Source organism: Oenanthe melanoleuca, chromosome 6, assembly GCF_029582105.1.
Source record: "Oenanthe melanoleuca isolate GR-GAL-2019-014 chromosome 6, OMel1.0, whole genome shotgun sequence".
NCBI lineage: Eukaryota > Metazoa > Chordata > Aves > Passeriformes > Muscicapidae > Oenanthe > Oenanthe melanoleuca.
In genome coordinates, this window is record NC_079340.1 from 22,938,163 (window position 1) to 22,965,920 (window position 27,758).

The window sequence follows — 27,758 nt, forward strand, 5'->3', positions numbered from 1 at the left end:
TACATTCCAAGTTATGCAATGGCTTGGTTTGGGTTTCTTTTTATGGGCTGTGGGATGGTGTGTTGGAAGTTACAACATGATTTATTTTGGGTGCCCATACAAGGGTATATCCTGTAATGGTGCTGTCAGCTTTTGGCACAGTGGGTCAGGGCTTGGGGCTGATGGGTGTAGTCAACACCCAAATAACAGCAGTGAGAATGGACTGGAGAGAATGCAGTTATAGCCCCAGTGAGCTTCCTCTGTCTAGGCTCTTTTGGGAAATGAAAATGCTGTTTTCAGTCTATTGCATGACGTAAGTCTCAAGCTTGGACTCAACAGATCCTAGCACCATCTGTTGTTAAGACACCTCTTGATGGCAAGAGTGAGACAAGAAACCTGCCCCAGTAGCCTGTATTTCTGTCAGCTTGGTTATAGTCTGTATCACTGTCTGTAGGCTGTAAACTGAGTCAGGGAATAGAATTGAATTCAAAAAATTATGCCCGTCTAATGGTTATTTTTGAGTGTTGTTCATTCCCAATGCCCCCCCTTCCAGCCCCCAGTACAGGAGCAGCAGCAGGGCACTCCTCTTGCCAGGAAAGCTGATACACAGAGCACTTTGGTCTCATTAAATGACACAGCTTCTATTGATGCCTGTCACTCACTGCACAATCCTTCAGTTTTCAATTTTAAAGCATAAATCCTTGCTATCACAGCTAAAGGGGACGAGGGGTGAAAGATAAAAGCAAACTCTTACAGCTTAATCAATGATGCAGCCCTGTGGGGGTCAATCAAACTGTCAGTATGTGTCACAGTGGGTCTTCTGTACTGGGTCACATCACCCTTAGGCATCTGGAAAGAGCTGGGTTGGTGCAGCAGGTGGTCCTGGTTCATGTACATATGCTGTTCCCTGGTCCAGGCTCCTGGAAGTGATGATTTCTTTTTCCTTAACTCTTTTTCCTTAGATAACTTTCTCAAGGGGGAAACTGCAGTGTAAGAGTTAGCTCAGAGACAGTTGTGAAAGTGGCTGTGATGTGTAAAGGGAGGTGGAATTGCCAGCAAGGACAGGGCACACAGGAGTGAAGATTTCTTACTCTCTGGTAACTAAATGGGGTGGGGAAGATTCTGTACTAGGGTGTGATTCTGAATGCTGTAAAACCCCTGGCAGATAAAAAACTAAGGACTGCACTATTTAGAGCCATTGATGGACAGTGTGTGCTAAGCCAGCTTCAGAGCTTTTGTGAAAGGAAGTTGGGTCTTACAAGCAACAAATTAGTAGTAAGCAGCAGCCGGATAAAAGAGATTGCTTACATGGCTCTGTAACTAGTTAAAGCATCAGAGGTAAAGATGAAATGATTTGTTTTCTTAGTGAAGAGGAGGTGTTAGTGTAGTTTCCTGTTTGTCTGAGCTGAGAATTTTAATCTAATCAAGAGTAATGAAAACCAGATACTGACAGAAATGCAGAAGGACTTTATGATGGTAAGTGTTAAACTATAAGGTTAAATACCTTGAGGGAAAATGTAGAGTCAGAAACAAATAAATGTGGGATCTGAGTCAGTGATGTATTGGAGCTGAGAGACTTGAACTCTGAAGTTACTAGAAAGGTGGATATGGCCTTTGGTGAGGGAATTGGTCTTGCAACACAGTAGGTACTTAGAGAAATCTTGGAAACAGCCCAGTTTCTGAGTTTAGGTTTAAACCTGGGGTGGAGCTGCTATTTAACAAATCCCAATGCCTACAGGGAGTAGAGAGGCCCATACTTAGACTGTAGTCGATGCATAGACATTGACAAGCATTTAGGGAAAGTGAACCCTTTGGATAAACTGGTCTGCAAGCTTGGTATCTTCCCCAGAGTTTATTCAAGAAACAGCTTTCTGCAGCTTTGCACTCAGTTGTTAATTGCATGAGATCATCCTCTACCCACTCAGGGCCACGAGTATGCATTTTCTATTAAAGAGACACAGGTTTTTTGATATAAGCTGAAATAACAGGTTTTGGATTTGATGGTTTCTGAGAAGCAACTTTCACATCTAAGGGGGAATCCAGAGCACTTCTAGCTCCATCACTCCAAGAATCTGTTATCCATCTGTGGCTCTCACCAGCTGTAGCTGGTGATCCTGCCTCCTTTGGATTACCAGTGTGAGTGGAGGGATGCAGAAACAAAGGAATTTAAAGCTTGCCTTGTTTAGCCTAGCTAAACAAAGGACAAAAATCAATATATTTGTTCTCCGTAATGAATAAGGAGTCTAGACCTGAGAAAAGAACCTGGTAAAGAAAAATATTAGAGCAAGAATGAGTTGGTCTAAAGTGGTTATGAATGTATTTCTGTTGGAGGTGTGGGGAAGGTTCTTTCACCCTTACAGCAGTCAGGTCTGGAATGGCATGGCAGTCATGGGAACAAGATCACAGCAAGATGATGCTTATACAAAGGGCTGTAAAGCAATTTGTCATAGCAAGTGCCACATAACAACTCATCCAGTCCTGCTACTGTGTGAAAAGGTAAGATAAAAGTTGTAAATAAATTAGTGTTTAGACCAGTGTTATCACCTTGGAAAATGGGGGGTTAGAAAATTGTTTTTACTGAGGAGTTGAGCTGCATACCCAGTTAAACCTCCCAGACAAACACAACCTCATTAGAGCTATGCTTGGCTGCTTATCCATTTGTGGCATTTGTGATTAAATGCTTAGGAAGACAAGACTCATTTAGTATTCCCTGGTGAGCATTTGGTTCAGGCATTATGATTTTGATGGAAAAGCAGCTGTTGACCAACAGTGAATTTAGCTGTATTGCGAAAGAAAGAGCTGATCACAAGCAGTTGATAACAAACTGAAAGAAGAGGATAAGCTCCAATCACTCCTACACAGTAGGAGCTGGGAAATACTTTCACTTCCTTCTGCTCATAAGCTTCCAGTTGGGAAGAAACTCACATTTTTTAGCTGAGGCTCAGGATACTGCCTAGGTGAATAGCCTGTCGTGTCTAATTACTGGGATGAGATTGGCAAACTGAATATGATGAGACAGAGCTATGCAGGGTAGTCAGCTGCTGTGAAGCATTCAATTATAGTGCCTTTTGGGAATATGATTGGAATAGATTTTTGTATTCTATAATATAAGTGTGGTATTGCTCTATTAAGTGCAGTTGTTACTTGGCCCCTGAGCAGTGTTGCTAAAGAAGTAGTAGGGTCTGATGCTGCTAACAGGAGATCTGTGGATGTAAATGTAGCTTTATACAATGTCTTTATATTTTTTGAAACTAAGCAGGGTTATTCCTGATCAAGTGTAATCTCAGAGCAGTGAATGTAGAATTAGCATTTCCCCTCATTTTACTCTGAGTGCAGGATTGCAAGTTTAGCCAGTGCTGATGTTGCAGATGCAATGCTGATAGAATTCTTTTCTAGTGATTGAAACTGATTTTCTGATTGCAATTTGTAGACATTCTGTTAATCTTAACCACATAGTCTTCTCATTTTTATCATAATTTTCTTTTGTAGTTTCAGTAGATGGTAATCTTATTTTCACTTCAGAATAATGTGGTACACAGCCTAGACGGACACCATTCAAGAAACTTCTGCTTTTGATGTAGATAAGGATAAAAATACTATCAGCAGGAGTATTTAAGTGCCTGTGATGCCCTGATAATTCAACAAAGTAGGGTATCTCTAAGGGTCGTTCTAGTGCTTTCTGAATTTAATTTTCTTTTCAGGGTCTCAAACTCAACATTTAGAGGCCTTGACCATAATTATTATCTTTGGAAACTTGCGGGAATTCTGTATGTGCATCTAGGGGCAGAGTTTCACCCTTCACTAATGAGAATCAAAAAGAAAAGGATTTCAGTAGTTACAGTAGGCTGATTAAATACTTATCACATAAATCTGTGCAGCTCAGAGGCAATAAAATTAAGAGGCAGCTGGTGCAATATGAATATATTATTGATTGAATTTGCTGCTAATAGTCATGAGCCTGTTTGAGCCAAGTGCTTTTTCCCTTCATGCATGCCTTGGGAAGTGCCGAAGCAATGAGTTATTCTTCTTACCAAGAGCAGAGGGTAACATCTACTGCTGTATTTTCTAGTCAGTGTGTTTTTATTGGATGTAAAACAGTTGCAGAGAAAGTAATAGAAATACCACACGACTGAGAAAAAGGATCCTGCAGATTTTATTGTATTCATTCAATTACTGACATTGCAGCCCTGACTGTAAATCTTTGGACACAGACTGGCTTCTTGAGAGGTTTCTCAGTTGCCTCCCATAGGAATTTCCAGAAAAGGTCATAACTGAGGTCTGTTCAACCTACCATCCTATCTCCAACAGTGGTAGGGACCAAATAATTCAGGGAAACGTGGAGCAAGGATTTCTATGTGTTAGGACCCATTTTCCTACTAGATCCCCTCCTGTCTGCAGTACAGAAGGTTGGATGTACAAATCATTGTGATCTCTCAATGTTTGATGCTGCTGATGCTCTTCAAAAGGCTGTCTGGATGAGAAAGCGTGAACCTTGGAGGACACTCAGCTCCTCTTTGGTGACTCAGCATGAATCTAAATTGTTTAGAGCTTGTTTTTTTCCTGAAGGGGTATTTTGGATAGTGGTACAGTGCCATCTGTAGGGAAGTAGTTAAAGAAGCACAGAAAGACATAAACTGGAATGACTGTGTAGGAATGATGGATGGTAAAGGATATGTCCAATTGCTTCCCATTCAGCCACTGTACACTATATTACATACACACTTGGATTTTAGTGGGAATAAACTATACTTGTGCACCCATTAGGCACAGTGCTGCTTGTTGGCCCCAGGATACCCCATGTATGAAAGTCTGACAGCCAACTTAAACTAAACCAACAAGTGATCAGAAGCCGAAGAGTTTATAAATAAGGCTGAAAGTTCTAAGTACCTGGAGTTTCAGTAACATCTTGTGTAGTTAAGTGAACTGCTGGTGTAGCAAAGATGTAACTTCTCTGCCTGGGTTCTGGTATGAATTTAGGAAAAGCTCTTGAGTCTTCAGGGAAATCTATAGATGTGCTTGGCATAGAAACAGAATTATGGCTTTAAAGATCCCTTACATGGCCATGCAGAGCTGGTGCTACAGACTGTGACATTGTCTCTGTAGCTGAGCCTGAGCACAGCCTACACGTTCCTTTGATTCACTTTGCAGGTCCATGCTGAGTGGGCACCTGAGGGCTGTTTCTAAGAATTTGAGGGGTATAATAACCTAGGGGAGAAAGTTTCACTTGGTGCTGCTGGGACAAATATAGATGATGCTAAATAAAGAGGAATGCAGGCTGAGATAATCTGCAACATGGGAAATAAAAATTGCTTTGCAATCATAAGTGACAAATAAAGTTTCTCTTTCAAGAATATCAGTCATCTCTTTCAAGACTATCAGCCATCTGAAGAACTTCTCTTGACCTTTCACCACAAATATACTTGTACGTTGGAAGGTTAAGATGGTACTTCCCAGACAACATGCCTGATTTTTTTTCACTTGCCTAGATGTCAGCATTCTGTCTTTTCCAGTTTATTGTCTTTATATGTGAAGCTCTGGAAACACATGTCAGATGTTACCTTTATATCTCACAGATTTGTTCTAGCATTAACTATGCAACTTTTTAGGCAAGCCCTCCAGACTCCTGATATGAAGTGCATGTAAACTGCATTTTAATGAAATCTTGATATTGAGCAGTTGGGGATATGCAAGCCATGCTGAATGATTTTGTCTTCCATCTTAGTTAAAGAGCAGCTTAGAAATTCTAGTTTAAAGCATTGATGATTCTGAGTTTTAATGACAAGTCTCATAAACTTAGGTTCAAACCAACAAGTAGATATTTGAATAGACAGACTATTTTTTGAAAGCCAGCTTTCAATTTAACTTGGGATCTGCATGGGAAGGGGTTTTTCTCCTTTACCAAGTCACACCTACCAATTTTCTTGTTGATGGGGTGTTTTATAAATGAGTGTATTTTGCAAGAGAGGGTCAGGATAAGGTTTATAATGGAAACCCAGTAACGACTTGGCTCTGGAAGGGGCTCTGTTCTTCACAGTGAAATTCAAGGAGTGAAAACCCTGGTGGGTCAGGGACAGTGGGCTTCAGCATCCCTTACCTGAGTCTCAGCGCAGAGTGGGCTGCAAAGGGAGGGTGCACATGCAGATGTGGATGGGGTGGAGTCCTCTGGCTGGAAGGTCACTGACTTTTTGGAGGCTGTGTGACCGCTGGGAGCAGAACAGCCGCGAGCTCTGAAGCCTCAGTGGCTACGGAGACAGGAAAAAAAGTAGTGCACCTTGACGCCAGCAGTGCAAGACTAAATGGCTGTGAATGGAACAACTTACCAGCAACATTTTCCATTTGCAGCTCCATGTTGAGGTAATTAGCCCAAATGAACTCAAACTGCTGGAAAACTGCAAGAGCAATGGAAAATAAAAAGGTCACTATGCATTGCAGGGGTTAAACAGCTGGACTTGAAGTACTCTGTGCATTAAAGTGAAAACTGCAGTCATTCAGTAGATCTAATAACTCACAAAAGAACTTCTGAGATGCTTATAACTTTTGCTTGCTTCTCTTAATTTCACTGCTTGAATCAGAATTGTTTATACTTCTCCATAAGTTTGCCTTTAGCTTCATGGTTGGTGAAAATTCGTCAGGGAAGAGTTCAGTCTACCCCATAATTATGCATGTTAGGCCCTGGTTTCAACAACCATGCCAAAAGTAACAAACAGCACAGTGGCCCCTCTTCAGCACCCTCTTCCCACCAGCCTCATGGCAAATAACTCTGTTTTTAAAATAGCTTAAAATGTTTTTTAAAAAGAGGACAAAGCAGTATGTGTAAGTTGACATTTTCCATTAGTTTTTTGCTCAAAAATTTCTTCTTTAAAAGGCCAAAATTGTGAATTTTTGCTTTGAAATTCTGTTTTGGCTTAGTTAGAAATCTGGTATTTAGCACAGGTAAGGTGAACAGGGAAACAGGTGTAGATGGATATGTCCTGAGTGTGTTTTTCTGCCATGGACTCTGTAGAGTGTTTCCCATGGAGGAGACTTAGCTCACAGGTATCAATTGATGCTGTTGCTTTCTGAAACTAAGAAGAGGATTAGAGTAAAGAGGCTTTCAGTAACTGAGCATAATTGCACTAGAGCCCTTCATAGTAGAAATAGAAAACTGCTGATGAGAAGTTATGAGGGGATAGGAAGGGATATTGGATTTGGAAAGCAAACTTACATGCGCACATACTCTTGTTTAAAATCTGTTACTCTCTAGGTCTACTAAAAGGAAACTGTGAACATGTGTATTGTTTGGCCTACTGTGCTGTTGCTCTCACACAGACTGGAGGCTTTGCTTTGCTATCTCTATTTACCTGGGGATGTGTTATTTTTAGAGAAGTGGAGCTAGCAAAGAGAGCTCCTGGTTTTGTCCATTTGATAATTCTTTTCTTTGTTTAATTTGTCTGTTCTTTAATCCAGTGTGACTGTTTTTACCACTGTAGATGTGTTCTTTACCATGAGCAGCTCTACAGTTTTCAGCCTGACTACTGAAGACAGTAAAAGTGAAGAAGTGATCTAGGAGCCCTCAAGTAGAGCCCTCTCTTCCTTTGTGTCCTCTCACCTCTCTTCAGTTCTCATTTGTTGCTAGGAAGTGGAGTTTGCACCTTTTCTGTGCCTTGGGTCTCCCCCCACCACCATGTGATAGGCTTGTGACAAGCAGTTCTGACCATTTCCAGAGAGGGATTATAAGGAGAGCAAATTCATATGCAGCTCAAATTCGTAGAAACATGGAGGAAAAAAATCAGGGGCTGTATCTACAACCCTGTTAGAGACAAGTGAGCCATGACAGATTTCTCATCAGCTCTTGAGTGTTCTTACAGCCCCAACTGGAGGTGTTACTTACCAAAAAACCAGAGCCAGAGTCAATGGTGGTGGTTTGAACTGTGTTTCCAAGGGGCTCTGTCTCAATTGTGTGGGTTTTCTCTCAGAAGGTCTTGCTCTAAATTACTTCTGTCAGCTGCAGGTACTCATAAGCAAGGGAGTCCTTAACATGTCCTAGTTGATCTTTCAGCTTGTTAGAGAACAACTACATGCAACAGAGCAATTGATAATCATCTGATACATGTCTGGTGCTCCCAGATACTAATATAATACAGAAAATTCATGGTAATGGTTAATTGCAAGCTTGCTACATGCCCTTCTTTGAAGGAACAGTAATAAAAAGATAACATTCTGTCCTGGTATGTGTAAAGAAAAGCTATCAATTTGAAATATGGTTGGTTGTATTTGTATGTGTACTCCTACCCTTGGGTTCTCCTCATATTTTTATGATTTAAGTATCAAATTCCTTTTTTTGTGTGTTGTTGTGTCAGTCCCACCATGGCCACCCCAGTACTTTTCTGTACCTATTCTAGTGGTGAGACAGAATGATGATCTTTTTTTCCCAGATGATGCAGAACCCAAAACTTCTGTTTTTCTTTTTTCCCAACACTTTGAGAAACATCATTTGTTGAGGTGGGAAAAACGTTTTTTGTCTACTAACAAATAAGATGTGAGACTGAGTGAGTGAAAGTTCTTTTAGAAAAACAGTTGAATCTTATACTGATTTAGACCTGATAAGAAGGCTTATCTCTGCACACTTGAGAAGCCACAGCAGGTCCAGGGACTTCTTTTACTCACATTTGCATTGGTAAGGAGCTGTTCCATCACTCTGTGTAAACTAAACCACTGTGACTGACCAACTCTTCTTGCAAGAGAGATCTGTACATTCCTGCCTTTGAGTTCATGCCCATACTGGTACAAGTTGGGGTAGTGAGTGAGCAGTCCTGCAGGGCACATGCCAAACATGCAGTCTCCCTTTACCTCTGTGAATCTGTATCTGGGCAGGGAGTGAGACATCTCCATTCAAGGTCATCAGTGTGACTGCAGTGCAGTGTATCATATCCCTGCATTCAAGCCTTCTCTGTCTAGAGAGCTGCAAAGAGAATTATTGGAAAATTTAAAAAACAAAAAAATTATGCAGAAAGATGCTTTGGGTAATATGTCTGATAAAAATTGCTTTCCCACGTGGGATTTTTCTGACATTTTCTGGTTTGTCTGGGTTTAGTGGATGTGCCAGATTTTAGCTACTTTGTTATGGAGGAGAGAGTATCTGTGCCTCTTCCTCACTAATCTCAGTCAATGAAGTTTGATTTGTTTGGTTTGCTAACCTTGTGCTGTTACACAGGACTTGCACTTCATAGAACAAAAGCTGAACAGAGGGATTAATGAGCTGGTAGGATCTCAGGGCTGGCTAGCTTTTAGTGACACGTTTGTAATTCCCTCTCTCTCATTGCCTGAAAATCCTAGAATGGGCTATGACTCCATGTACCAGCAATGTCCAGAAATATGTTGCAGTGCGGTCCAAAGCAGAAGTCTCTTGCCTTTCATTTTAGGCTTGAGTTCCCTTCTGTGTTGTTCTCCTCAGAACCAGCAGGCTAAACCCTTATACTTGGGATGATGTTTGTCACAATCTCTTCTTCCTGAAGATCCAACTCTTCTGAGAGATAGTCCTTTATCATAGAAGAGTTTGGCTTGGGATGTTTAAAGGTCACCTAGTTCATGTATCTAAAGAGCACAGCAAGCACCAGGTGTCCTGCCTGCCCAGTGTCCTTCCTGCCAAGTGATGATCTTGCATTGGAGTGGAGCAGGGACAGTTCACTGTAGTAAGGCTTGGGCAGCTTTCAGTCTGGTACTCCGTGTGCTGGGGCCTTCTCCTATCAGGAGCCCCAGGTCACATTCCTCCCCAGCTCTTACTCTAAAGCAGGGGGCTTTGGTTGCCAAGTAAGTGTTTTCAGGCAGGAAGGAATGTTTTGTGGAGGGGATTTACCTGTTAGTGGATTAGGCTATCCCAGAGCCAGTGTCCTTGCCAGCTCCAAAGAACCTGCCCACTGCTGCCTACTTTGAAAGCTTTTCTCTCTTGCCTCTCTTGCCACCACGCTCTGCAGGACTCTGTTGCTGGTAGGAAATTTGCTTGTTTCCCCAAAGTTTTGAGCAGGTAAGCCTAGGAATGGTGCTGATCAGGACTGCTGTTTTCAGGGATGTTGTTATATCTTCTGGATGGGAGACCAGAGCCTAACTTCAACAAGACTTTACAGCACGTTGTCAAATCTTAAGTTGTCCCAGGACCTCTGAATGACCAACCATTAATTAACTCTGACCTCTTGTGGTTTCAAAATCTGCATCCCAATGCTGTGGTTGGACTCTGTCTCAAACCCCTGACCACAGCTGCTATTTTTGGGCAGGGATGGAGGGCTGTGATCTTCTGGAACTCATTAGCTTTCCCCACAGCCCAGCTCCTTCGCCATCCATCAGAGACATTGCTGTGTTAGTGTGGATGGCTCATCCTGTTCATCGCTGTTGTGGCACAGCAGGGCTGCAGTTTGGGATACCTGTGCTGCCTTTGTGTGGTGCTGAAGCCTCTCTAAGTGGGCTCATTGACTTAGGAAGCAACTTCTAAGCCCAAACTGCCTGGTCTTGGTGTTCTCTTCCTTCACCATGGCTTGCCCTTCCTCTTCTCTCCGTGTTTTTGTTTTTCTTGGGAACATCCAGTGGTGTGTTTGACCTCGTATGGGTCAGGGTAGAGCTCCAGGCGTTCCTGTAGCTCCTTGCTCAGCAGTCTGGCTGCCCACACCACACTTGTTTTCCCATGGCAGCTGACCACCTGCTGATGTCCAGCTCAGCCTCTCCACCGTCCGACGGCTCGGCAGAAGCCCCGGGGGCTTTAGCTCTCCTTACAAAGCGCTAACTTGATTATTGGACTTGGGATTAAAATAAAGGCTCTGGGAGCACAGCACAGATCACAGCGTTAGTCCACTGAGACGTGTGCCTATCAGCAGGGGTGTGTTTCCTTTGGGTTTCATATTGGATTAGAAATGCTTTCTTTTGGGGGCCAGATTGTCATTCTCAGACACCGTAGTCAGTCTTGCTATCAGCCCCATGAAGACTAAATGTCTAAAGGAAGTGACAGAAATAGATGTGTTTGTTTCCAAAACAAAACCTTTTGGTCCAGAGAAAAGATACCTGCCTCTTGGGAAAGAGGAGAAAGCTCCCATCTCTCCTACTTGTCTGAGCTCAAGGTCTCTTGTCCTTTGTCTTTGACTTATTTCCCATCGCTTATCATTTACTAGAAAAACATTCCAGCATCTGTGCAATGCTAGACCACCAAAAAAGATGAGGAGATGCACTGCTGCTTCTCTATTTATAGGAAGAGAGAGATGAAACAAAAATGAGATGGGAAAATTCAAATCTTTAAATACTCTGGGAGAAATGGATGGAAAAAGGACTGCTTTCATTGTTCACATGGTCCAGGAGACTTTCTTGTGAATAGCTAACCCCATGGGCAACTCACTCATATGACCAGGGAGATTTCTGTGTACAAACCCCCCTCTTGTTTTGATGTATCTTAACTTGCTTCAGCAAGTAACTGCTACAGCAGTTGTACCTTCTTGTCCCAGCATGTTCTTAACTTCAATCTTTCTATGCTTATCCTCCAAAGTAACTCACATGCCATTGTTAGCACTACTGATCATTTCACTCATACTCATTCTCCTCTTTCTACCTTAGTTTTGCACATTTTCATTCCAGTCACCATTTCATAATCTCTTAAACATTGAAGATATTCCCTGTCTCCTTTGAGAACAGCAGGATTCTCTAAGATGTCTTTTTCTCCTGTCAGATCAGTAAAATCTCTCTCAAGCTACTTTCTTGCTGTGTTTCCCCTTGCCATTTTTGAAGCTATTTTCAGGAGCACCACAATCTTCTCTCAGACCTTCTCTGCTAATCAAGTTTTGCTATTCCTGGTGTTTGGAAATACACATCTTCTCCTATATTTGATGGAGGTATTGCTGTAGTATTTCCTTGCAGATCAATGGTTGCTTTAGATTAAAGATTTGGACCTCGTGCTGTCTGCTCTGCCATCAGAGGTTGGTTCAGACCCATTGCAAGGGAAGAAGGAACTGTTCTCAGTCTGGGCTTTTGAAAGGTGGCAAGGTGCTAAAGTGAGAGGTGTAAGGGTAGATTGTGATGTCGCCTTGAATGCAGTGAGGAATTTAAGGCACATGACTGAGTCATTGCAGGTGAATGCAGGATGGCCAAGAGCTTCCCATTTGTTCCTGGACCATTTTAAATGTCTTGCTCCTTTACTCATGAAACGTTTCCTAGCATTAGCTGCAAAGCCTTCCCTCAGATCTCATCTCTTGTGATGCTGGCAGGAAGCAGCCATTTCGCAATGGCCACGCCACCAGGCCAGCTTGCTGGTATTTATATCTAGTGGAATGGTACATGTGATGGAACACATCAGTGCTTGGAACAATCATACTCTCCTGCCATCATCTTTCTGCTCCTTCTACTGACTGCTGCCTTGCCCCCAGAGAGGCTGGGGAGCACTGGCCTCTCCCCTTGCATTGCCATGGCTCCCATGTGGATTACTGCACAGGAGCAGGCAAATTACTAGGTACTCTAATGAGCTGGGGCAGAGATGGTGGTTTGAGCATGGATTCAAATGCTCCCACAGTGGAAATAACATGAATCCAATCTGCAGTTCTCAGAGTTCCTCCCTTTCCTTCCCTTCCCCTTCTGTGATATTTTGTTTCTGTCAATAATTCTCTAAATGCTACCTTTAACAAAACCACTGTCTCCAGTCCCTGATTTCAGTTTCAGCTTTCTGTAGAAATACAGTGGTGTGGGATCCAGCACTGAGTGTCCCTCTCAGGCTCATGTTTGCTCTTTGCTCTCCCTTACTGCCCAGGGCTCTCTGGTGGCCAGCACCCCGTGCTCTCTCTGGCCTGCAGCTCTTCTGCTGTTGAGTTCCATCATTTCACCACTCTGTGTGAAGATTGCTCTCCGTGTTTGTCATGTAACCTCAAGCTAAAGTCACTAGGAAGAATAACTTTATTGTGCAGGGACCTGTAACAATTTGATTTCAGGCTTTTATGTCTTGGTTATTGTATACTGTAAGGAAGATTGCTTAATATTTTCCAGAAAATTATGCAGTATGGTGAATTTATTTTTTTTAGCTTGCTTCCAAGGACTATTTCAGATGTCTCAATAAAAGGTATCTTAAGAACAATAAGCCTTTTGTCAGTAGAGAGCTCAGTATTATAGGATTCTGCACTACAGAATTCTGCATTCAGTCCCACTGAGCATTTTTAGCAGTCCATAAATTGAAAAAGGTTGAAGACCATTGTTGCAGTCAATTTGGCAAGTCATTTTCTTTGAGTTGTTACACTGCATAAATATTTTACTGTCCTGCCAAGAGCTGTTGTTCTGCCAGACGTGTCATCATCTCAATGAATAATAGATCTGAGCTCCTGATCACTTGTGGTCTTAAAAGAACTTGGTGTTCCTGTGAAGCTGAGTAGATGTGCAGTTCCTGGTCCCAGGATCTAGAACTATTCTTGTTCTGTGGTCACCACACTGATCTAGTTATGCTCTAGGTTAGAGAATGCTACCCTTGCATTGTGCCCTGAATAGCTGAACCTATTATATCTTTAATAATTTCCAACCATCGAGAAGGTGATAATGCTGTGAAGTGGGACAGAGGTCTGTAAAGTTTTGGTAAGAAAACCCTGACATGTTACTGTTTCATTTGAGTTTTATTCATCCTCAGTCCCATTGGCTTCTACAATTATTTGATGCAACAGCAGTTACAGGGGAAGAGAGAAGACAACTTAGCATCAATAGCTTTTTGGTAAGAAGGGAATCCAGTTGTCATGGAAATAAGCAGGTGAGATGCCAGGAGCCTTTAAAGATTGAAAGAAATATTGTGATTTCTGTAAAGCCATCTGCCACTCCTGTTACACACAGCTATTGTCTGAGTCCCTCCACTAAGCTCCACAAACAGTGCTTTACATTAGTTTAATTTAGAAAAAAACCTTGATCTGCTAATTGTTCAGGTCATGCAAGTGTTCTTTTTATTGACGGTGGTAGAACCAGTATAAAAGTGTGTGGCCTTTATTGCTGAAAACTCTCCTTCTCACCAGGGTTTTGTACTCATCAAGGAAGGCATTCAGACAGGGAGTTTGGGCTATGTTAGAACAGGCTCCTGTGACAGTTTCAAGTATTGAAGTGGATAGGATAGTGCTTGAGCAGATGTGATGAGATGGGTTTGAGAGTTGGGGTATTCTTCATCCATTTTTCTAATTTCCCTGGAGGCATGGAAAAAGTATGTAGATATTATCTCTTTTAAAATATGTCTCTCATATTTTCTTGTTTTGCTTCCCTCAGCTTAAACACCGAAATGGATTAGTCAATTTTACGTTAATCTTCTGGTTAAATGCAAGAAATGGGGTGTTTGGGACATCAAACCATGGAGGAGTATTTGGAGAGTGGGAGTCAAACCTTTCAAACTTGTGTAAATAAGTCTTGAAGAACTTTTGCCACCTTCATGTAACTACCAAAGTGTATTTTTTTCATACAGATAGGGCATTACACTGTGGACCACTCTCAGAAGGGCAACACTTGTTGTAGTCATTTGAAATGCTTTATCTTAGGGAAGCTGATGGTATTCTGTTCCCCAGGAGATGAGCTTTAGAAGAGGACCACAGGAAGACCTGTTTTTGTCTCTCTTGTGGTTCATGACAGATTTTGTTGGAATGCTGGAGGGGAAAAAAAGGGAGAAAGAGTCAACTAGATGTCTCTTCAGAGAGCATCTTGGACTTGTCTCCTCATTTGTTTATTTTGCTGTGTATTTCTTGTGTCAGAGAAGTTCTCAAGGGAATTTACCATTCAGCATTTCATGCAGAGATTATCATAAATCCAAGAGTTTTTTTCTGCTTTGTGTACTTTATGGCAAAGCTCCCTGGAACTTTAATTCTTTTTGTTGTTGTTTTTGTTGTCGTGTGTGACTTCAGTTCCATGAACTAATATTAGTTATACAGTGAGGAGACATCTATATATAAACACGGAGTTTTGTGTGTTTCCATATATACTCATGTTTCTATATATAAGCAAAATCCTTTCATAGGAATATTTAAAAATATGTGTCACATTTTGTTGTGTATTTTATGGTGGGAAAGTGTAATCGGAAAAAATGCATTTAGATCTTGTGGGACAGTAAGGTAAAATAGCTACTTGTGTGAACTGGATCTTTTTTTAGATACAGGCACTACAGAAATAGCCAAGTGATAGCCCCTCTGTGAACTCCAAATGCATTTCCTTTTGCCAGGGCTCACTGGTCTGTTTGTCTAACCCTTGTAAGGACAGGGATGCTGTGGCTGTGGCCAGGCTCCTGGCTCCTGGAAGGATGGGGACCTTCACAAGTGAACCTTCTGTATGTTGAGATGCAGAGCACTAGATACATAGTCCCTAATATTTAGACTAAATGTGTATTTGAGCTCTACTCAGAAATATGTGGTGTTTCAACTAAATTGTGCATGGTACAAAGTTGGGGTTTATATAATCATTTTTATTCATGGCTTTCTAGTAAATTTGTTTGGGTTTTGTTCTTTGCTATTGTGAAAGAATGACAGCCTCTTCCTGCAAGTGGAAATTATAGCAATATTTTGAAGTTTGTTGTGTTCTGCCATTTGGTGGCTGGCATAGGGTCTGCACTGCTACTGCTGTGGAGGAGGCTGCTTGGGGGAATTAGTGGAGGCTTTTTTGTCTGGTTGTTTTTATTTGGTTTGGTTGGGATTTTGTGTATTTTGTTTTTAACCAGCTTGTTGTTTATTTTTTTCCTTACCTGTTTTTATCCTCCATTGCTATAAAAGGAATTGATCTACAGAAGTCAGAAATTCCATGTTTCTGTAAGTTTCATGAAAATGTCATTTGTGCATAAGAGAGAAGATTTTTCCTATTGCTCCCTCTGAGGTAGAGATGAGAGCTCAGCCCTGACCTGTTCTGTGCAGGAAACATCACCTGGCTCTAGCTGCATTTGTGGAGGGATCTTTCTTGAGCAAACAGAAGATGCAGGAAGAAGCTCAAGAGCTGCAGACCTCAAGAAAAGGTCTGGCTGGGTATCTTTAATTTTCCAAACTCTAGTGTCCCAGTCCGTGGATACTCTCCTGTGAACCACATAACAGTGGCAGACATCCGTTCTGCTGTTGCTAATATGCTAGATAAATACTGTTGTTTATACTGTAGATTTAACTGCAAGTCCTCAGAGCCTAGCAGATTGGTTTTCTGGTTGGGTTTGTGCTGCTGTAGCATACCCAGGATGTTTGGATCTGCAGGCAGTCACGGAAGATAACAGTGAAGCATGTGTATTGTTGCGTGACCCAGTTGTCCATGTCTCTTCTAGCAGAAGTTTGAGCTGTTTTACTTTAGCGTTTATGGGGATGTAGAAGAATTCAGCCTAATCCTAGCTGAAAATAAACAAATGCAAGGCAGAAGTCACGGCAGTAGGACACTGTTTCTCTGGGGCCATTTCCATGGTCAGAGTATTTTAGGGATGCTGGTATTGCATTCTTAATGTGGATGCAGTTTTATGGGCAAACCTGTACAGATTGCTTGAGTTTTAATTCACCCTCTGCCCTCACAAGGGGCACTAAACTGCCCTGTGCCAGTGGGTTCAACCGTGGTAATTGATGTTGTCTCCAAACCTAGTGGAGTTATGCTCCACTGTAGCTCTTGTGAGTGTTGCAGGAATTGCTGAGTACATCATGTGAATGGATCGAAGCTGTGTGTATCAGATGATTCACATCACCTGTGAGCCCTTGCTGGCCTGAGATACCTAGATGCAATGCTCTTACATGGTGTTAGTATAAGAGTATAAGAGCTTAGACAGCTGTATCTAAGTATTAGGCTTAAGCAAAATCAAAGAGATGCTCTACACACATTTACAAACAAAGGTAAACAATCTTAAAAAGACAGTAAAGATCTGTCCCTTTAATTTAATCCCAGAGGAGATTAAATGAAAAAGTGTTCTGCTTAGATCAATAACCCCATTCCCTGTGAGATGTTCTGCCACAAAGCTTATTCTGGAGTAAAACTGTCAAAATAAACAGTCTCAGAAGTCAGGGATATTAAAGCTGGTATTTAGGTTATTTGTGAGCAAATATATTCAGATTTGTTTTGGATGGGGCTAAAATAATGATACAGATTTCTGCAGAGTAATAAAGAAAACAGGGCTGTCTCTACTACATCTTGCCTGAGCTAAACATCATGAAAGAAATAGTATTCTCACAGAATTCCTGTTATGTCACAAAAATATTACAGGTCTTCACTTCATGTAAATATTTGACAAGGAGGATTTGAATAATATTGTAATGTAGGTGTGAGTCACGTGTCATCAATACCCAGCAACTGGAAAACCGTTGAACAATCCTGATTTAGTCTTCTGGAGCAAAGGAACTCTTCATCACAGCAAAAATAGCAAGTGGCAAGTTCACGAATTCAATCTCTTCAGACTCCTTTTTCTCCTCTTGGTTTATCTCCAGTGTCTTCTTGCTCAGGGGCAAGGCTCTCACTTCACCTTATCTCCAGTTCTCTCCAGTGGCTGTTGCTGATGGAGCAGGGCTTTGCTGTCTTATCTGAGAGGTTTCCTTCCTCCTTCAAGAGCTCAGGGCAAGCACAGCCTACCAGAGGGCTATGCAGGGTGGCCCAAAAAAACACTAATTAGATTGTTGTTCACAAATGGAAATTTAAAGAAGTTTTTGTATTAAGTGAGTAATTAAAAGTATTAATAGCATAATTGCCACGGAGATTGATCTTTGAAGTTCCTAATTCTGAAATATGACCCAGTAGTGCAATTTTTCAGAAAATTAATCTTGCTTTGTGTGGTTGAGAAGATGATGTTGTATTACTAATTCACTTGAAGATCTTACATTTATGAGTAATTGATAACTCCTAGGAACAAAGCCAGGCAATTTACATTTGTTCTTGGAAAAGAGCAAGAACGCATTCAAATGTACCATCAGGATTGTCATTCTTTCAAACAAGGCAGTTTTCTGTAATTTTTCCTGGGGATGATGAGTCAGCATTTGAACCAATTGTTTCAGCTTCTTTGCATGATGGGCTTTAAAAGTAACACAAGATCTACTTATATCCTTAGCAAAATGCAAAATTAGAGGTTTCCCCCTTCTCTGTATATTATTGTATTATTATTTTGCAAAAATCCTCTGTTTGCTGGCATTTAGATATCTGCAATGCCCAGTTATGAAATCACAGGTGCTCTTCTGTTCTTCTGGTTTGGTGTCAGACAATTCCAGTATGTCTTCGAGTGGTTGAAGTTATTCCTCTCCCCCAGTATCCATAACAGTTGCTGTGTACGTGTTTTTGATGAAGAGGCATGGATCTGGATCCAGCTGTGATCTGTGTCGTTAGCTAAAATTGCACCAAAGCAAAGTGAAAATACAGCCTATGAAAGCTTGAATCGGTTGGTCCTGTGAAGTTCTCAGTTCTGTAACTTTGAGTGTATCTTGGCACTTTTCTACATTTAGCTGTGCCATACCTTTAGTTTTTGAGAGTCACTTTCCAGCCAGAGGACATTCCCCATTCTCCTTGAGTTTGTTGGCAGAGTGAAGCACAGTTTCATGGCAGCTCTTCCTGCAGCGCTGCCCAGTGGGACCTGACCCAAACCAAAAGCCAGTGGGAGAAGGTGTCTGTGTTTCTTGTGCCTGCAAGTTGCTGCAGTGTCCTTGGTGCTCTGCTGCACGGCTCAGGAGTTGCTCTGTAATGGCAGTGTGTGAATACCTGTGCCCGTGTTGCGTTCCAGGGAAGCAAATGTGCAGTGTCAGAGCTCACGTGGCCCCGATCCTGCGCTCGTGCAAAGTCAAGGTCACTGGCACTGGCTGTGTTTTAGGGCTGTGTTAGTCCCACAGCTTCAGGCACCGTGGTAGTGCACACATCTAAGTGCTCTTGGGCTGGTACAGACCCTGATGGATGAAGGTGGTGTCGCCAATTTAGAAAGTTAACAGGGTAGCTTTTTGTTAATCTTCGCCTGGCTTCTGCCACAGTATAAATTTGAAAGCCTTGCACTGAGCTTGAAAAATCTGATGGCGCCATCGACCAGGCTGGGTTTGGAGCTGCTGGAATTGCAAACTGCATGTGATATAAATGGCCTGAAGTAAAACAAGTCATTAAAATAGAATATTAATGAACTAAGATGCTGGTAACACAAGAACCCTTTTAAATTTATATCCTAAATAGTGAACTAAAAGTAAACTATAGGAGCTGATGATGATAATTAAAAAATAAAAAAAAAAGAGAGAGTATATCCAGCCCCCAATTCTTTTCACAACCCACAGTCCCAAGATGCTGCTCTTCCTTTTCAGATCCTGCTCCTTGCTCTCAGCATGATTTAGGCCCTTATGTAAGCATGCTGGCCTCAGCTAACCTTCTCCTAATGTCCAAACATGTTTCTGTTGTACCTTCTAGTACTTTACCTTTGTTGGATTTAAAATCCCGTGTTGGAGATGCCAAAATCTAGCAGCTCCCTGAATTATACCCAGTCTGTTCTAGGAATTGAGGGAGGCAGGATTAGAGTATGGATTAGATTAGTAGGATTTTTGGCTGCAGTGATACAGAACAAGGCTGTTGTTTCTGTTGGTGTTGTGTTTTGGTTACCTGAACATCAAAGTCATCCGAGTTCATAGTTTTTTTGGATTGACTTCTATTTTTGTTGCTCATAAACATACATCTCTTGATGTTCTTGTTTTCTTTTAGTGGATTAACTCTTGGTTTGTGGTAGCAGCCTGTTGGACTGGAGGAGGAGACTAAGGAGGTGACAGATTCTCTCCTGAGCCTTTATAAAGGGCTCAAGAAATTGTCCCCCCTAGGGCAGGGAAGGAGGACAAGCTGTAGCAGCAATGCAAAGCTGCAGGAGGAGATGCTGACCAGGCCATGGCAGCTGTCTGCTGTGGATCCCAGGCTGAAGGACACATCTCTCAGAGGATTCAGCACCCAGCCAGCAGCCAGGCCCCACCAGAATTCAGGATGCCAGAATCCAGGAGCACTTCTCTCCATCTGCTGGGCTGAGGTCTGGGGAGGACCTGGAGGCTGGAGCTCAGCAAACCCAAGGTTTTGCACTCCCTCTGCTGGCAGCACTTTTGGCAGCCAGTGCCTCCTCTTCATCCCTGAAGGAATGCTGAAATCAGTGGGACAATCTTGAACAAACAGGGAAGTAATAAAATTAGTATGGTTCCCTTTTAGGGTGTTTGAACACTCAAAAATTCCTTGTTGATCATGCTGTGGAGGTGCGAGTCAGTAAGGAGATGCATTTCTTACACTTCTTTCCAAAAGGTCATTACTTGCCTTGGGAAGTGGGGTCACAGGGGAAATCACATCAGTGTAAGTCACACTTCAGTATCTTTTAAATCCAGTGTGGAAGACTTGAATCATGACCAAGAATGACTTCAATATTCTGTTTGCTTGCCTTAAATTTTATCTGAACTTTTTTCTTCTGTGTCAGTCCAAATAGTCCTAGGCCTCTCTCCAGATTCAGTATTTTCTCTTCTTGTTGCCACCTCTTCTCTCAACTTTATTTTGCTGCACTTCTGAAGTGGTGCCCTAATTTTGTTTTTAAACTTCCTCTCTGTTTCTCATCTCCACCAGTATCCTGGTGTCACAACCTTGAACTCAGATTAGAGCCTCAGACAGGTGTCCAAAAATACTTTGCTTTTGGGAGAGGTTTCTTTCTCAAGTATTAGATTTTCCTTCTCTTTCTCTCCCACTTCAGATCCAGTGGATACTTCTCCAAGACAGAAAAATGCTTCCAGTTCTGGGAAGCAGCTTATGTTTGTTCATTTACTAGGCTGGACTCAGAGTTCTGGCCAGCACTGAGAGCAGCCCAGCTAGTGGTGTGCATTTTGCACCCCTGTGGACCCTGGTTATTGTTAACCCCAGCCACATTCAGCATAAATTTCCTACTGCAGAAGCACTGCCTGACTGAGAAGCATTGCCATGCTGTTCATGGCAAGGGAATCATTAGTGATGTTCAAGGAGTTTCTGAAACATTTTCTCTCCACTTTTCAATTTTATTTGTGATGCCTGCCTACACCTTGTAATAGTTTTCCCTAAATATTCTCACATCTGATTCTTCCCTAAAAGTTCTGCTTTGATAGGAGAGCTCTGAGTTGAAATTACCTTTTTTCCTTACACTCAAGTTATTTCTGGTTCCCAGCTGATTTCTTTTACTCATGTACCTATGGAGACTTCCCAGCTTCTGATCTGAGCTGGTTTCCAGGTCCCGTTCAGTTGCAGGTAAAGCTGAAGCTTTCTAGAGCTGTGCTCTCATGTTTGGAAGCAGCAGCAAAGCAAATTAAGTTTGTCAGTGTGTGTCTCACCAAGGTCCTACCAGAAGGGATTGAAGGGAAGGCAGCAGCAGTTGAGTTGGAGCTCCTGCACTGACTGATAGGCTGGTGAAGATGGAAAATGTTAGCTCATTGCTCCTCTTCCATCTGCCACAGGGCACTGGAGAATTACTGAGTCCTTTCTAGGAGCTTTGTCCAGTCAGGTTTTCAAAGTTGCAAGTTACTGAGCTTCTGTTGTTTCCCTTGGGAAAGTATTCCTTACAAATACAATTCACTGTCAGGAAGTCATTCTGAAACTCTCCCTGATTTTTGCTTTTTTTGGTGTCCTCCCACTAAATGGACTTTAACACAAAGAGTCTATTTAAAGTGCTACTTTTTTATTTCCCTGTGAAGGCTGCTGTGGTTTCTAGTTAATGTTTGTTCGAGACTGAGCTCTCTGGTTTAAAGGAGAATCACTATATTCCCAATGGTTATGCTGGTACTTTCACTCATTTCCTTTGAGGGTCTGGATGATTTTCATGTGGCTGTATTAAATGAATGTTAGTTATCAGGTTTCATTCCCAAATGTATTTTAAAAATTATGTGTTTTGCTGAAAAGAGCAGGATCTGAAAAGCCTAGTCTAAACCTAGATTATGTTTTTGCAGAAGCTTTGGGTTTTTCTTGATTCTGTGAATGTTGTTGCGTTATGAACCCAAAGACAGTGTGCACCAGTTTGTGTGTGTGTGTTTAGAGAATGTAGCAGTCTGATTGCCCCACTGAAAATAATCAAAATGAAAAAGCAAACAGCATGAATGCAAATTTCTGCTAATAGAAGGGAGATTTAATGTCCTTGAACTGTGGTGCAGAAAAGAAATTTACAAAAACACTTTTTACTTTGGTATAATTGCTTGCAAGCCGGGACTACTCCAAAGGGAGTTATTTTTAATTGATAAATTATACAACACATTTTAAAATTGATTGTTTTGAATAATGTGCTGTTGAATCTGTGAATCTCACTGACAGACCAGTGTTTACCTTTGTACAAATCAGTCAAAACAAAAACAGTCCCATAAGTTAGCAAACTCAAGGGCAGCTAAACACTTGATGGGATTTTACTCCATGTCATTGAAGGCATGTTAAACAGGCTATGGCTTAATGTTCCAGGGCACTAACCAACTGCAAACAGACCCAGATTACTGGTTTTAACAAAAAATTCCTGATTCCAAAAAGCCTAATTCTTGTTTTACCACAAACTGACTTAAAAAGAATCTTCTGTTTTATAAATGTCTACCACAGTTTTAACACTGATTTTTCTTTTTAATTTTTTAAAGGGGCCTTTAGTAAGACCTGCTGCTTGCATGGGTTAAGTAACACCTCCAAATCTTCCCAGTTAGTGAGTTCATAAACCTCCTTTGGCAGAAATAGAGGCATTTCAAGTTGCTTTCTCATAGTGTCAGCTTATACAAATCACTGCAGGTTGTAGCTCACTGCTCAGAGCCCCTAAGTTACACCTTTGCTGTTGGATCACTCATTCCTGGGAACCTGTGTTTGCTCTAAATCTATGGCAGCAGCATTCTATTTTTCTGCATATAGTGTGGCTAATAGTATCATTTTGTTATTATATTTGTTCACATACAGGGCCTGATTGTGGCATTCCAGATCAGTAAAACTTACTGTCTTTATATATCCTTATGTACTGAAAGTTTTGCAGTTTCTTTAGAAATTCAGCAATGAAGTTTGGCCTGGGATTTCAGTCAGACCTCCCTTCAAAGTCTCTTAAAATCACTGGATAATTTAGGAAGGGACTTTTGGAGGTCATCTGGTCCAGCCCCCTCTTCGGAGCAGGCCACCTTTGAAGCTGGCTCAGGTCACTGAGTTTTGAATACCTCCAGAGTTGGAGATTGCACTGCCCCTCTGGGCCCCTGTTCCAGTGTTTGACCACCCTTGTGAGGAGCAGGTTTCTTTAAAGAGAGTCTCCATGTTTGAAATTCGTGTTTATTGTCTCTTGTCCCATCAGTATCTAGCTCAAAGGACTCTAGTTTTGTGTTCTCCATAGCCTACTATGAGGTACAGAAAGACTCCTAAGTGCTTTCTTTTAGCCTTTCTTTGCAAGACTCAAGCAATGCAGTGCCCTCTGCTCTTCCCTGCACATCCAGCCCATCTTAGCATCCATCCACCAAAACAGTTCCAGTTTCTTGATGTCTTTCTTGTACTGGAGAACCCCAAACTGAATGCCAGTGCTGCAGGTGTGGTTTCACAGGTGTCAAACAGAGAGGAATAATCCATTCCCTTGACCTGCCAGCTGCACATGTGCTGGTGTCAGCACACAGTTCCTGCTCATTGCTGCAGAGACACGCTGCTGACTCCTGCAGTGAGTGTGTTCACCCAGCCAGTGCCAGCACATGGGGTTGTTTTGTACCAGGTTTATGACTTTGAATTTGCATTTATTGAACTCCATAATGTGTCTGTCATCCTTTTTCTTCTGCCTGTGTGTCTGTGGGGAAGTGACATGTCAGAGTGGGGTGGGTAAGCTCCATCCAAATGGCAAACTTCTTCATGGAGTCAAAATCCTGTGGCTGACCAGAGCAGACCTGGAAGAGATGTTTTCATTTCTGGTTTGAACTGCATGACAGTGTTCTCGAGGTCCTTGCTCTAGATGTATAAATACCTCAGGATCAAAGGGAAAATTTTCCCCTATGATACATTTTTCAGGAAATTATCATGGTACAGTAAGAGAATGAGTATTTCAGGCATTTCTTTCTTCCATTTCTGTTCTGTGTGGTCAGTAAATCACATGGACTCCCAGGAGCTCATTCTAGTTCACTTACTCATGGGGATTTAATTAAGTATCTTCATGTTTCTTAATTAGCTTAATAAATTAATCAGAAGTTCTACAGAGCAGAATCTAAGCTGAGCGGCAGGGTTTGAAGCAATGGGATGAGACTGGATTTATGTTTACTGAAACTGCTTGGTGCTTTAGTTGCCTGTGAAGGTAACATTTTTGTCAACTGGTGCCTCAGGTGTACGGGTATCAGCTCCACATAGCCCTTGGTGGTGTCACTGACTGTCACTGTACAGGGGGTAACTGAGGCAGAAAGCAAATGCTGCCTGCCTGTGCCCACAGAGGAGCTGTGGGTCACACATCACATTTCTGCCTTTGTTGCCAGACCTGGCAGTTTTGCAGAGCTGCCCAATTACTAAATCTCGTTGTATTAACACTTAAAACAAGGGATTAAAGAAGCATTAATGTCATCTATGAAGTGTGGTTAGAGTACAGAGCTCCCCACACACCTGTTCTCTCTGTTTAATTTGTGTTCTGCTCTCAAAGCCCTAGGAATATTATATTCAGTCCAGATTTGCTTATCTGCTGGATGTTTACTTTATTCAGCTCCTTACTGGATCTGAGTTGTAATGTCTTTAGCAGTGGAAAATACAAGCTGAAACCACTCATTTTCAGTTGAATAAAATAGTATGATAATTGCCAGTGGCCTCATAAAGTCTTTGAATAAAGCTGTAGCCAATTTCTGTTTCAAACACTCAGAGGAGTCATTATTTTACTTACAGGCCACTTTTACAGTTGAGCACATGCTGTATTGTGCTCTTTTACTATGTATATAGACGTCTTTGCACTCCTAGCTTCTCCTTTAGCCTTTTATGTCTTGGTTACTTCCATACGTGCAGGATGTTTTGCAGTCTTCTGTGGTGAGAGGGCAGCCAGTCTGGGAATGCATCTTCAGAACATCTCCATCACCACCTCTGATGTGTGTTCCACTGTCTGGTGATTTCTTCCAAGTTATTGGATCTGGGTCAAAATTATCTTGCAAAGACACAAGAAATGCAATTTTCATATCTGGTCTGTCTCATCAAATAATTATATAAACATTGGAGTCAATAGAAAGGAAGGAGAAAACATGGGAGCAAAAGGCACCCTTTTAGAAGTAGCTTATTAGATTGGCTTAAATTCATCTGACCCCAGCAAAGTGTTGGGGTGATGAGAGTCTGGAACAGGAAAACTTGACAAGTCAGGAGGGAAGAAAGGTTAGAGTCACCATGTGTGTGGATAATTTATCTCTTTTCAGCAGACAAATTCTCTGTAACATGCAGTTTATTTAATAATGAGCATAAAACTGAGTATAGATGCTACCCCACCAAAATCCAGTCATGGTGACAAGTTTCAATGGTCTTGATACTTTGATTTTAAGGGTTTTTTACTTATTATCCAAAGATTATGGCAAGGCCAGAAAAAAAGTGTTTCTAGCCTTCTTTTTAATTGTAGAAAGTGCAAAATGTCTGATAACTCCTGTCTTACCAGCTCACTTTGCTTAAGAGAGCAGATGCTGGTACAGATTTTGGTTATTCATCTCACATTAGGTGCTGTTGCTTGGGTCAGAGTCCTGCAGCTGCTCAAATGGGGAGAACATAACATATTTTAGTGATGCTGAATTCTTGGTGGGGGCCACTCCGGTGGGAAGAGCATGCAACTTGTTTTGGGAATGAAACTTGTACACAGCTTCCCATTGTATTCCAGCCCCTCAGGTCCTTCCCCAGTCCCATTTTCATAAATCTTGATGTTGCTTGTAGATGTGTTCATGACTTCATTGTTAGAAAGACTGTTCTTATCAAAATTGCAAATTTCATCACTTAGTTCAGCATTGTCATAGGCAGAAGTGGAAGAAAAGGCTGGAATTTGATGATTTTGATCAAAGCTGAAACATGAGTTGATAGCATTGCCTTTTGGCATTTTTGTTTGTCTGGTTTGGTTTGTTTTGTTTTTTTTAATTTAACCCACTTGAACAGATCTTACCACTCACTAATATGTGAGAACAGATTTCCTGAGGAATTAGCATCTGAAAAAGCATGTGCTAATGAGCTGCTGTGGTCTGTGATAGAAACAGTTCTTGAAGGAGCCATGTCTTTTTACTTGAAAGCAAATTACTAATATCTGAGTAAGCACTGGGAAATAGAATATTTGTTTTGCCTGTGTAATTTTTTTTTGTGCTGCAGTTCTTATTTAAGACTTATGTTGAAAGGATATAATTGGAGTAATATATTACAGGGGATTTGCAGTAATAATATTGCTTAAATCTTTCATGTTTTTATAAAGTCACTTTAATGCTGTTCATTGAGGAGTAGAAAGAGCTGGAAGTCTTGCAAGGAATGCAGAGAAATAAAACCCGTAAAACCTGGCACAGTGAAAGACTTTCAGTACAATATGAATGTTGGTACTTTAAAAATCACAAATCATCTTTCTATTAATTCACTGTAGAATAAGGTCTCCTCAAGATAAGACTCAGCAGTGCTGTGTAGTTGGTATTTAAAGTATGTCCATCTGCATCTAAACGAGTAGCTCCAAGACAATCAGATTATGCAGTAGTTACTTTGGTGAGAATATCGCCTAAGTGGAATGGAAACTTCATTTTGAGTCTAATATTAGACCCTGCTTTGGAAAATTCCTTTTAAATGATCACAAGCTGGGAATAGCAAAAGAATTTAACTTTCGACAGACAGCATTCACCAAGAATTTGTTTTTAACTGCTTATGTTGGGTCCCTGGGAAAGCAGATGTGAAAAACTTACCAAAGTGAATTGACTTGACCTGATGCAATGTTTATATCAGTAGTTGATAAGTTTTCCTCCCTCGTCTAATTTGTTCGGGATATTTTCATTCTTTAAGCATGAGTAAGTCTGGGTTGGAATAGTTTGAATGCTTGTTAGTCTAATAATCTGAATCTTAAAACAGGCAGGCATTATTGCCTATAAAGGGGTCTAAGCAAAGTTGAACTATTTTTGGGATAAGTATACTTTTTGAGACCAGCAAACAAGAGTGTGAGAGACACTGTTTCTTACCTCCTGATAGTTTAGAAAGCATATTGATGTCTGTGTATTTGTACTGCAAAATACCACTTGCATTTGGTGGACCCTTTGAATGAATGCTATCATTTATGCAGCTTCACAAAGGGCTGGTTTTCAATGGCAGCTGGAGAAACTGGCAACCACAGGTATCAAGGGCAGTTTGAAGGGTCATGATGATATATTCTTACTGTCATAATTCCATGGCATAAAAGACTTCAGGAATTCACTGTGAATGATGCATAGCTCAGGAATCTTTAGATCTACTACTAAATCTCTTTGCTTTTCTCTTTGTTGATCAGACAGTTGCTTTGAATATCTTAATTCATTAATTCCTAAATAAGGTGTCATCACGCCATATGGAGAATATATAAATAAATTATTTTTGAGGAAGAGAGGGGAAAAAGAGGAGCTAATGGATGGGGCTGACTTCTCCCTAGCCCTGTGCTTCTGTGGTTTGGTCATTGTTGCTGTTTTTTCCAGGCTTGAGGAAAACATCCGTGGGATCTCACTGCAAAGGAGAGCTCCAGCCTGGCCTTCTTCTGCCAGTGCATGAGACAAGAAGCAGAACAACAAAATTAAACGATTAATTCAGTACCAGGGTGACAGTTTTGTGTGGAAAGACATTAGAACAAGAACACAGATCACTTTAGCTCTCTTTTAGGGCATAAGATGGATTTATGTGGTGCAGGAATGTGTATCTCAGACAGAAATCAGATTGTGCTTTTAAGCATCTGTTAAACATTACCCCTT

General features: G+C 41.4%; 1 protein-coding gene across 4 annotated transcripts in view; it reads left to right on the top strand.

The window, feature by feature from the left end:
* Positions 1-27,758, top strand: part of CNNM2 (cyclin and CBS domain divalent metal cation transport mediator 2) — a 116,986-nt gene that overhangs the window by 61,421 nt on the left and 27,807 nt on the right. The gene's annotated exons all lie outside the window — the stretch shown is intronic.